We start from the raw sequence: 12,621 nt of genomic DNA, 5'->3' as shown, positions 1-12,621 counted from the left end.
TAGTTTGGGAAATCCCGACCCATATTATGTGCTAAAATGGGCCGTATCGCTCATACGTCCCATTTTAGCGCATAATATGGACCTTTAACCGCCCATACCATATTGGATGATTATGCAGCATGGCAAGGGTGAATTAATGGTAATCATCAACATCCCTGCAAAGTCTTGTGGGCATCCGATATGTTTTGGGTGGTCCCTAACCATACTAAGTGCTAAAATGGACCATATGTCTCATACAGCCCATTTGAGCACATAATATGGGTCCTAATCATCCATACCATATTGGATGGCTATGAAACTTTGCAGAGAGGGAATAATAGTTCTCATCACCAACCATAAAAAGTCTTGTGGCCATCCAATTTGATTTTGGTAGTCTCAAACCATATTATGCGCTAGAATGGGTTGTATGACTCATAGGATCCATTTTAGCACATAGTATGGATTGTACCATGCAAACCATATTGAATAGTTGTGATAATTTACACGAGTGAGAAAATAGTACTTAAACCCACCCATGCAAAGTCTTATAGCCATCCTGGTTTGAGAGGTCTTGACCCATACTATGTGCTAAAATTTATTGTATGAGCCATATGTCTCATTTAGTATGGGCCTTGACTGCCAATACCATATCGGATGGCTAAGAAAACTTGCAAGGGTAGAGAAATTACACTCTCTCCTACTGGTACAAAGTCTTGTGTCCATCCAATATAGTTTGGGAAATCCCGACCCATACTATGCGTTAAAATGGGCCGTATTGCTCACATCTCCCATTTTAGCGCATAATATGGACCTTTGACCACCCATACCATATCTGATGGTTGTGTAAAATTGTAGGGATAAAATAATGGTGATCACCCCCATCCTTACAAATTTTTGTGGCCATCCAATATATTTTGGGTGGTCCCTAACCATACTATGTGCTAGAATGGATCATATGTCTCATATGGCCCATTTGAGCACATATTATGGGTCCTAATCGTCCATACCATATCGAATGGATATGAAAGTTTGTAGGATTGGAATAATAGTACTCATTTCTGCCCATAAAAAGTCTTGTGGCCATCCAATTTGGTTTTGGTAGTCTCAAACCATACTATGCACAAGAATGGGTCGTATGGCTCATACGGTCCGTTTTTGCGCATAGTATGTGCTTTGATCACCCAAACCATATCGAATAGCTATGAGAGTTTTCATGAGTGAGAAAATAGTACTCAGATACACCCATGCAAAGTTTTTTGGCCATCCAATATGGTTTGGGATGTCTCGAACCATACTATGTGCTAAAATTTGTTGTAAGAGCCATATGTCCCATTTTAGCACATAGTATGGGCCTTCACTGCCCATACCCTATTGGATGGATCGGAAAATTTACAATAATATACTCTTTCCCAATCATACAAAGTCTTGTGGCTATCTATTATAGTGTGGAAAATCTCGACCCATACTATGCACTAAAATAGGTTGTATGGCTTATTCGTCCCATTTTAGCGCATAATATGGACCTTGACCGCCCGCTCATACCATATCCGATGGTTGTGTAACATTATAGGGGTGAATTAATGGTGATCACCTCCATCCTTGCAAAGTCTTGTGTCCATCAGATATGTTTTGGGCGGTCCCTAACCATACTATGTGCTAAAATGGACTATATGTTTAGGAAATAGTACTCAGGCCAACCCATGCAAAGTCTTATGGCCATCTAATATGGTTTGAGATGTCTCGACCCATACTATGTGCTAAAATTTGTTGAATGATCCATATGTCTCATTTTAGCACATAGTATGGGCCTTGATTGCCCATACCATATCGGATGGTTGGTAAAATTTGCAGGGGTGTAAAAATTATACTCTCCCTCACTCGTGAAAAATCTTGTTGCCATCCATATAGTTTGGGCAATCCCAACCTATATATTATGCACCCATACCATATGAGATGGTTGTGTAACATTTCAAGGTGAATTAATGGTGATCATACCCATCCCCGCAAAGTCTTGTGGCCATCTTATATGTTTTGGGTTGTCCTTAACCATACTATGTGCTAAAATGGACCGTATGTTTCATACGGCCCATTTTAGCACATATTATGGGCCTTGATCGCCCATACCATATCGTGGTTGTGAAGAATTTTAGGGATGGAATAATAGTTCTCACCCCCACCCATGCAAACTCTTGTGGCAATCCAATATGGTTTGGGTGGTCTCGAACCATACTATGCGTAAGAATGGATTGTATGGCTCATACAGTCCATTTTAGTGCATAGTATGGGCTTTGACCACCCAAACCATATTGAATAGCTTTGATACTTTGCACGAGTGAGGAAATAGTACTCAATCTCACCCGTGCAAATTCTTATGGCCATCCAATATATTTTGGGCAATCCAAACCCATAATATACACTAAAATGGGTCATATGGCTCATACGTCCCATAATATACACTAAAATGGGTCATATGGCTCATACGTCCCATTTTAGCACATAATATGGGCTTGGCCACCCATACCATATCGTATGGGTATGTAACATTGCAGGGGTAAGGTAATGGTGATCACCCGCATCCATGAAAATTCTTGTGGCCATCCGATATGTTTTGGGTGGTCCCTAACCATACTATGTGCTAAAATGGACCGTATGTCTCATACGACCCATTTTAGCACATATTATGAGTCCTAATCGTCTATACCATATCGGATGGCTATGAAAATCTAAAGAGATAGAATAATAGTTATCATCCCCACTCGTACAAAGTCTTGTGGCTATACAATTTGGTTTTGGTGGTCTCAAACCATACTATGCGCTAGAATGGACCGTATGGCTCATACGGCCCATTTTAGTGCATAGTATGCGCCTTGACCACCCAAACCATATTGGATGGCTATGAGACTTTGCACAAATGAGGAAATAGTACTCAAATATATCCATGCAAATTTTGGTGGCCATCCAATATGGTTTGGGAGGTCTCGACCCATACTATGTGCTAAAATTTGTTGTAAGAGCCATATATCCCATTTTAGCACATAGTATGGGCCTTGACTACCCATACCATGTCGGATGGCTGGAAAACTTTCATGGCTAGAGGTGATCACCATTTTGCCACCCGTGCAAATTTTGACAACCATCGAATATGATATGGTTGGTCAAGGCCCATATTAAGCGCTAAAATGGGTCGTATGAGCCATATAGTCTATTTTAGCACATAGTATGGGTCGAAACCATTCAAACCATATGGGATGGCTTTGAAATTTTTTAAGGGTGGGGGTGAGCATCATTTCTCCACCCTTGCAAAGTTGCACATCCATCCAAGTTTAGGGTTTATGGGTTAGGGTTTAGGGTTTAGGGTAGCCATACGACCCATTTAGCGCATAGTATGGATGGGGAGCACTCAAACCATATTAAATGGATGTGAAGCACCATTCCTCCACCCGTCCAAAGTTTCACAACCATCCAAGTTTGGGATTTATGGGTTAGGATTTATGGGTTAGGATTTAGGGTTAGGGTTTGGGGTATAGGGTATAGGGTTTAGGGTATAAGGTTTAAGATTTAGGATTTATGGTTCATGGTTCAAGGTTTAAGGTTTAAGATTTATGGTTTAGGGTATTGGGTTTATGGGTTGTGGTTTAGGGTATGTGGTTCAAGGTTTGCGGTTTATGGTTTAGAGTTTAGGGTATATGGTTAGAGTTTAGGGATAAAGATTTAGGTTGAGAGTTCAAGGTTAAAGATATTGGGTTTATGGTTTAGGGATTATGGTTCCGGGTTTAGGGTTTAGGGTTTACAACGCATAATATGGATCGAGACCGCTCAAACCATATTGGATGGCGACGAGACTTTGCACCTTTGAGGGTGAGCACCATTTTCCCACCCGTGCAAAGTTTCACAGTCACTTGATATGGTATGGGTGATCAAGGTCCATACTATGCGCTAAAATGGACCATATGGCTCATACGACCTATTTTAGCGCATAGTATGGGCCTTGATTACCCAAACTATATTGGATGGCCACAAACTTTGCACGGGTGGGGGTGAGCACCATTATCCCACCCTTGAAAATTTTCACAACCATCCAAATTTTTATGGACGTTCAAGGCCCATATTATGTGCTAAAATGGGTCGTATGAGCCATACGGTCTGTTTTAGTGCATAATATGGTTCGAGACAGCCCAAACCATATTGGATGGCCACAAGACTTTTCCCGGGTGGAGGTGAGAACCATTATCTAACCCCTTCAAGGTTGCACAACCATCCGATATGTTATGAGTGGTCAAGGCTCAACTATGTGCTAAAATGGGTCGTATGAGCCATGTGGCTCATTTTAGCACATAGTATGGTTCGGGACCGTACAAACTATATCGAATGAATAAAATACTTTGTATGGATGGTCATGAGTCCCATTACTCTATCCGTGCACTTTCACAGTCGTCTGATATGGTATAGGCGATCAAGGCCCTTACTATGTGCTAAAATGGACTATATGAGACTTATGGCCCATTTTAGTGTATAGTATGGGTCGGGATTGCCCACACCATATTGGATGGCTTTGAAACTTTTCATGGGTGTTATTTAGTACAAATTATCCATGCGTGCAAAGTTTCACATCCATCCAGTATGGTATAGGCCGTCAAGGCCCAAACTATGCGTTAAAATGGGTTGTATGGCTCATACGACCCATTTTAGGACATAGTATGAGTCGGGACCACCAAACCATATTGGATGGCCATGAGACTTTGCACCTATGTGGATGAGAACCATTTCCCCATCCCTGCAAAGTTTCACATGGATCAAATATGATTTGGGCAATCACAACCCATACTATGTGCTAAAATGGTTCGTATGGCTCATATGGCCAATTTTAGCGTATATTATGTATCGGGACCTCCTAAACGATATCGGATGGCCACAATACACCGGTGGAGGTGAGTACTATTTCCCAACCCATGCAAATTTGCATAGCCATCCAAACTACTATGGGTGGTCAAGGCCCATACTATGCGGTAGAATGGATCGTATGGCTTGTACAGTCCCTTTTAGCGTATGGTATGGTTCAGAACCACCCAAACCAAATCGGATGGCCATGTGACTTTGCACGGGTGGGGTTTAACTCCATTTCTCCACCCCTAAAAAGTCTTGTGGCCATCCTTCTAGTTATAACACAGGTGGCTCCATCGACGCTACCGGCCCCGTCATGGTGTCATCGGCCATGGCGTTGTCCACTTCGTTCTTCACACACCCATCGACCCTCTTCAACACACCCCTCGTGTTGGCTCACACATCAGCCCACGTCGTCCCATCGTCATACCCGTGCATGGCCCGTCAGCCTCCTTGATGCTATCGGTTCCATCACGATGAAGTTGGCGGTGGCATCATTCGCTCCGTCCTTCACACACTCTTTGATCCTCGCTTGGCTCACATATCGACCCCATCACCCTTGACGTGCATGTCTTGTCGGCTCCATCGGCGCTACTCGCCTTGATCGTCTCCATCACGATGTAGTCGACGATGGCGTCATCTACTCTATGCTTTAAGCACCCGTTCACATGTCCATCCGTATCAGCCTGATCCATCCCATCATCGAAGACTTACACGGATGACCCCTCGATTGTCCTCCCTTGACGTAGTCCGCCCCGTCGATGCACACAACCTCAATCCGCCCTGTCACGTTGTCATCGGCAATGAAGTTGTCCGCTTCGTGCTTCACGTACTTGTCAGCCCTCATCCACATTCTGGAGCATCAACCCAAATGTTGGACCACGCTATTCCATCAACACGTCCATGCCCTTGGTTATCCTCCGTCCACGTAGTTGGCCACATCATGATGGAGTCATCGATGGCTCCGTCAAGCACCTGTCGGCCCTCATCCATGCGCTTCTCTCCTCGCCACACCATGAGCCATCTCGTCAGTGAATCCGGTGTCATCGATGGACATGTCGTTCACACCCTCGGTCATTGCATCCTCTCATGGGAACCTTCTCTTGCAGCCTTCCCCCAACAAGGGGGTTTCCCCCCTTTTCCGACCAGTGGGTCATGGTTCTTGGGGGGTTTCTCAGACCGCGCCAGATTGTGTACAACTATAAGATAGTGGTGCTCGGTTGGGATGGGAACGAGGCGGACAACGGAGTGAAGGACGGGTGAGGTGAGGCAATGAGTTCCCCCCACACCTCTTGTGACGTTGGGATGCAACCCACCCCCTCAGGCGAGTGCCAAGGCTACCTTCCACCAACGGGCTTGGCTACTTTCAAGCCGTTCTCAGGTCTTTCAGAGCTCAATGCGCTCGTGGTGGCCGACGGGGCTCGATAGGAAATGAGTGATGGCGGATGTGGTAAGCTCCCGCCCGAGCCGCGGTGTGATCAAGGAGCGCGGCGGACATTTTTTTCGTCGTGAGCTACATGCGGCTTGTATCGATACTACGGAAGGTCCCGAACCCGTGTGCATAAGTAAACCAAAAGCTATTTTTAAAAAATCTTTCTTCTTGTGATCCAATAATATTTCAAATAAATATTTTATTATTAATTTACACTTTTTAAAATAAAATATTACATAAAAATATTTTTTCCTTAAATTACCACGTAAATAATTAGGGTGATATATCTTGATTTTTAGTTTATTTACATTATTATTTTTAAAAAAACGGCATGGCTATTGAGGTGGCCATGCATGAATGAGATGGTCATCCATGTGGCAAGCTGATGTAGATGATTGATGACATGGAATACATAGGTATAAAGATAAGGTGGAGGATGGGATCCCCTTATTTGCCATGTCATATGATGATGTGTCAAAATGGTGACATGTAATGATTAGGTGGCAAAAAAGGACGTGATGAGTTGACAAGGTGGCGATGTGGCATGCTTGGTGGCGAGTGATGTGGCAAACCATGCAAGCAATACTTACATGTGGCATGTGATCAGGTGGTGGATGACATGGCACTTAACGTGAAGTGGCATACAAGGTGGCAGTGGGTGATGTGGCGGCCTCCTTGTATGAGGTGGACTAGCCAACTAGGATTGGGAGAGTAGAACCAAGCCATGGCTGGTTGACAAGTGTCAAAATTTCTAGGTTTGGTATTTACCAAACCTAAGGAGGCACACCTCAAGTGAATGGTGCAAGTGAAAAAAATTTCTAGGTTTGGTATTTACCAAACCTAAGGAGGCACACCTCAAGTGAATGGTGCAAGTGAAAAAAATTAAAACAATGAAAAAACTATATCAAGGTTCTGTAAGCAGTCTTTATTATTTTCTAAGGTAGATCTTTAAAAAATAAACCGTTGAAGTTTTTTTTTTGCATGGTCACATTCATTGGGTCATAATCTATCAAATGAACATTGAATCTTGCAAAATAGGTTCTATATCATTAGATATTTGGTGTAAAAAAAGTAGATTTTTGTAAGTAGAAATTTTAACAAAGAAATATGAATATTAATTATACAAAGAACCAAAAAAAATATCAATAAATCAAGTTCAATTGCTTTCCAAGTGAACGTTTCATGTGCAAGAGGGTAAGCAAAGAAGAAAAACCCATAAATAGTTATAAGTATTTCTTTATCAAGGCACAATGTTGTGACAAGGTGTGATAGGTTGAACCAGATTATTCCTTGCACAATAAAATTACCATTTAGATGTGAAAAAATGAAGATCAAATCTTTCCATTGTGTTTGCAACTATGTGCTTTGTGTGGCTATCAAATCTTGCCTCTTCAAAGTAAGTGCAAGCAAGTCAAATGTCCAAAAAGAGGTTGTTTCTTGGTTGTCTTGGTGGGGGCAACTGCTGAAAGTGGGTACATCTTATCATGCATACACCCAACAAATTACTAAAGGTCTAGAGCTTGACAAAGTAGATGAAGCTCTTGAATAGAGTGATGAAGAGGTTGAAGAATTGCCAAGGAAAGAAGCGACATGTTGAAGAACTGCTAAGGAAAGATATCCAAAAAGGAAGAAGAGAAGGTAATGACTAATTGAGGCAATGACCTATAAGGAGTGTTTCTTACACTCAACATCATTGAGGTAACTAGATAGCATCTAGAAGAAGACAATGACCTGAGAGGAGCATTTCTTACATTGAGAAATGTTTCTCAGATTACCTCCCAGAAGATCACTAATACATAACATCATTAGTCTCTTCCTTATCCATTGGTAAAGTATGAAGTTATCAAAGTTGAACAAAGATTTCTCAAGGGACCAAGGAGTAGATAATCAAAATCCACATCTGCTGGCTTGGAGAAAGTATTGGTTAAAGAGGCATCCTAGGTATATGATACTATACACACATGCTCTACCAGGTATCATAAAGGATCCCACCATCTATCCATTGCCATGAGTGAGAAGATGGCACATCCTCGGGGGCATCCATCAACTTATTTTGAAGAAACATCCAACCTAGTTGAATTACATTAGAGTCTCTCCACCAAAAGGGAAGGCTATTTAAGACTACATATTGAAGACATTGAAAGATATCATTGAAGTCTTCAAGAGAATCTTAGACTTGGCATGCATAATTTTCATTAAAATAGCCAAGATTATTCTCATATGCATGCACACATTTCATCAAGTAAAGCAAACAAACGCACCATAAATGTCTTTCTAAAAGGCAACCAAGGGCTTTGCTAATATGACCCCTTAGATCAACCACCAAATGAAGCTCTTTATTGGATCTATACAAGGGTAATATTTTACCATCTTAATTATGCAAACCTTTGAAGAGGCTTTCTGCACAGACTTCTTTACATTCAAAACAAAAATATTTGGCCCCTTTATCGAAAACCCATGGGCAAGATTTGATGGATACTGAGCCGTAGAGCTCAAGATGCCTATAGACCTTTAGTTCCTCACAAAAGGTGACAAAAAGATCAAAATCATATACTATGAATCCATTGATGCCCTCAAGAAACAGCAGACAGTATGCAAGCCAACTCACTACCTCGCAATATGATGTTATGTCACAAATGACCTAAAGTGGGTGGGGTAAAATGTTAGCAACCAGGCTAACAAAGCAGTCCATTTTTTAGCCTAATATTGTAACTTCACTCATTATTTATATAAAAATCCCAAAATGTCCAAGACTAGAATTTCAATTAGTATCATGTGATATTTGGTCAACATCTTAATCACCTCATTAATGAAATGACCTCCTTGACAAGAGACCAATTCCATTGGGCATCCAAACCTAGTCATTACAATATTGTATTTTTCATGACACGACATGTTTTCCCCCTTGTGCAAAAATAGAGTAGCTAGATAAGCTTCTGAACTACTCTATTTTTGTGCAAGGGGGATGCATATTTTTTGTTCAAAATTTTTCATGACATGAGATGTGTCCCCCTTGAGAAAAAAATAGATTAGTTGCACAAGCTTTTGACTACTCAATTTTTGTGCAAGGCAAACACTAATTATTTTTGAAACTTTTCATATATTGCTGCTAATACTTGAATATATTGGTATGCTATGTTTTCACTTAATTTAAAGGTTTGAGTTCTATTTATGGCAAGGTCCAAACAAACAACAAGGATTATACATAGAGAAGATATTAAAACAAGAGATGTCAAAGGAGCTCCCAATGAGCCAGATAAAGGTGAGAGTTGATCAAGGCAAGATAAAGGTGGTACATCCTCAAAGCAAAACCAAACATTAGGCAAAATTTAGACTCACAAAGGGGCCTTATAAGGAGTTTGAATTCCTCTCTCATGTCCAAAACGGGCGTGCGGTAAATTTTTTTGCAAATCAACTCTAAACTTGGCGGAGATTTGGCAGTTAGAATCTATTAAAATATAAGATTAAGTTAGATTACATTTAACTTATATTTAAAATTTATGTTAAATTTAAAATTATGTTAGACTTAAGATTAGGTTAAGATTTAAATTAGATTTAAGATTATGCTAAATTACATTTAGGTTTATGTTAGATTTAGGTTTATGTTGAGTTTAAAATTAGATTAGATTTAGATTTACGTTAGATTTAAAATTAGGGCAAGATTTAAGATTAGCTAGGTTAGATCTGAGTTAGATTACATTTAGGTTTATGATTTAAGATTGGATTAGATTTAGGTTTATGTTGATCGAGTTAAAGATTAGATTAGATTAGATTTAGATTTAAGATTAAGATAAGATTTAAGGTTAGATTAGATTTACATGTAAGTTAAATTACATTTAGGTTTAGGTTAGATTTAAGATTAGATTAGATTTAGATTTATGTTGAGTTTAAGATTAGATTAGATCTAGATTTATGTTAGATTAGATTAGATTAGATTTAGGACATGTCAATGAAAGCTTTGCCCAAAGAGCAAACACTAGGTACAAAACAATATCTATATTCCCATTAGAATATGACACCTATTAACTCACCCACTAACCATGTTCAATTAGCTTAGAATTCACCATATGTTCAATCAAGTTAGATTTAAGATTATAATTTGAATTTATTTTTAATATTAAAGTCTACCTTCAGGATTACGAAAAAAAATTAGAGTTAAACGAACAGTGAAGTTAGCCTTGCGTTTTTACATGACCAATTGAAGTTGCCACCTTCCCAACTCTCTACGGATAGGCGAACAATGATCCCTCTCTTCCTCTCTACGGATACGACCTTCAGTTGGAAAGCTTTCAATGGTATGATACTCAAATTTGAGGCCAACATGTAATGTGCTAAGTAATCCCTCGAACAAGGATCTATTGTCGACAGAGATGTTAAGATGTTGTGAATTGCTACAGCTAGAGAAGAGGCAAAGGGGTTTTGTTCACTACATGCACTATCATGTAGATGTGGGTGTGTAGATTTCTTATTCCCACAAATATAGGCATTGACCAATAAAAACGAGATTATAACCCGGTGGTTCTGATCTCCGTGCACCTCTAGACCAAGGTATGGAGGGATCGGACATGACTAGAGAATGTGAGGTAGTTTACAGTGTGAATAGAGAGAGAGAGAGAGAGAGAGAGAGAGAGAGATAAAAGACAGAGGATGCCAATAAAAGATTAAATTTATGTACAGGTTATAAGGTTTTTACATTCATTATGAGTAGTGATGAGGAGGATGTGGAGCCGTCCAGCCGAAACACCTATCTCTCAACAAGGATCTTATGTCCTCGTCATCAATGCAAGCATGCTGTGCGACGGACAAGACGCGTTTCTTTGCAGCACGTTTGCAAATTTGATGAGTTTGATCCATCTATTATAGATCGAGTTGTTGCCAATTATAACTCGTTAGACTCTGACACTGGCCAACATGCAGCAATCTTGCAACCCAATAGACGTGTTCGTAGCGCTTTGGTCAAGCAGCATACATGAGGCCACAAGATGTAGCCTCTGACAGCTTGGAGGATGATCATGCAGACCACAATCCCAACGAGGAAATATTTGAGCCCGAGATCGATGCAATGATCGAGACGATCATGGATTCAGAAAGGCTTATCTATGATGATATGAAAAGTGAAGCCGATATGCCATTGTATGATGGAGCACGTGTGTTTAGATTGAAGGCGCTTCTGGTTTTTCTCAACATGCAAGCAAAGTTTGGATGGAGCGACACTAGCATCACAACGCTTTTCAAGTGATGTATTACAATGTGTTTACTTCAATAAAAAACTCTAGATGTATAATGATATGATAGATTACTTACACAAGTGTACTGCATTTTGTTGGCTGTGTAGATTGCTCAAAGATCACATAAATTCTGTCAGCTGATAATGTGATGCCAGATTCCAGAGAGGAAGCAAGAAAGTTCTTGCGGAACTTGGGGATGGATTACAATTCGATTCACGCTTGTCCTAATGACTGCATTCTTTTCAGAGGGGAATACATAGACATGGAGAAGTTTCCAAAATGTGATTCCGAGAGATATCGAGTAGATCTCCACGGAACAAAAATTCCACAAAAGGTTTTGCGATATTTTTCTCTGCTTCCTTGCATCAAGCATTTCTTCGAATATAAGTCCATGGCCGCCCTAGCATCATGGCACGAGGAGAATAGATCTTTGGATGGTGTGCTACGGATTCCTGCAGATTGTGCAGCCTGGAAACATATAGACGATACATGGCCGGATTTTGCCAGGGAAGCTCGAAATTTGCGTATAGACCTGGCTATGGATGGCGTAAATCCATTTGGTCAGAGATCAACATCTTACAGAGTATGGCCCATTGTCATCGTCACTACAACATTCCCCCGTGGTTGACTACCAAGAAGAGGCACATGTGGCTAAGCTTGATTGTGCCGGGGCGGTATAAAGTGAAGAATATGGACGTGTATCTTCATCCACTATTGGAAGAGCTACAACAATTGTGGATTGGCATAGAAGTGGTGGATATGAGCCGACACAGAGGTCAACGGAATGCTTTGATCAGAGGCATTCTAATGTGGACCATGCATGACTATCCCGGACTAACAGAATGCTCAGGTGATTTACACTCAAACTAAATGGTTTTTCTTAAGCTCATCTATTGTCATGTGTATACATGCAAGGCTTCAAACAAGCGGATACAGAGCATGTGTCACATGTGGACCTAGACTTAATGCACGGCGGGCGCCCTCATTGAAGAAGAAAATCTACGAAGGTCATCAAGCGTATCTTCCAGAGAATCATGTGTTACGCGATGGCTTTTTGGGAAGAGAGCCATCGAGGATGTCTGCACTAGCATGGTTAGAGCA

At 40.7% G+C, this 12,621-nt stretch overlaps 1 pseudogene; it reads right to left on the bottom strand.

The window, feature by feature from the left end:
• Nucleotides 1-5,018: 5,018 nt before the first annotated feature.
• On the bottom strand, nt 5,019-5,907 carry LOC147449569 (uncharacterized; annotated as a pseudogene).
• Nucleotides 5,908-12,621: the final 6,714 nt, after the last annotated feature.

The sequence above is a fragment of the Adiantum capillus-veneris genome, chromosome 10 (genome assembly GCF_014529385.1).
Source record: "Adiantum capillus-veneris isolate H3 chromosome 10, ASM1452938v2, whole genome shotgun sequence".
Taxonomy (NCBI): domain Eukaryota; kingdom Viridiplantae; phylum Streptophyta; class Polypodiopsida; order Polypodiales; family Pteridaceae; genus Adiantum; species Adiantum capillus-veneris.
Note: the sequence above shows the minus strand (reverse complement) of the source record. Positions and strands in the feature narration are given on the sequence as shown.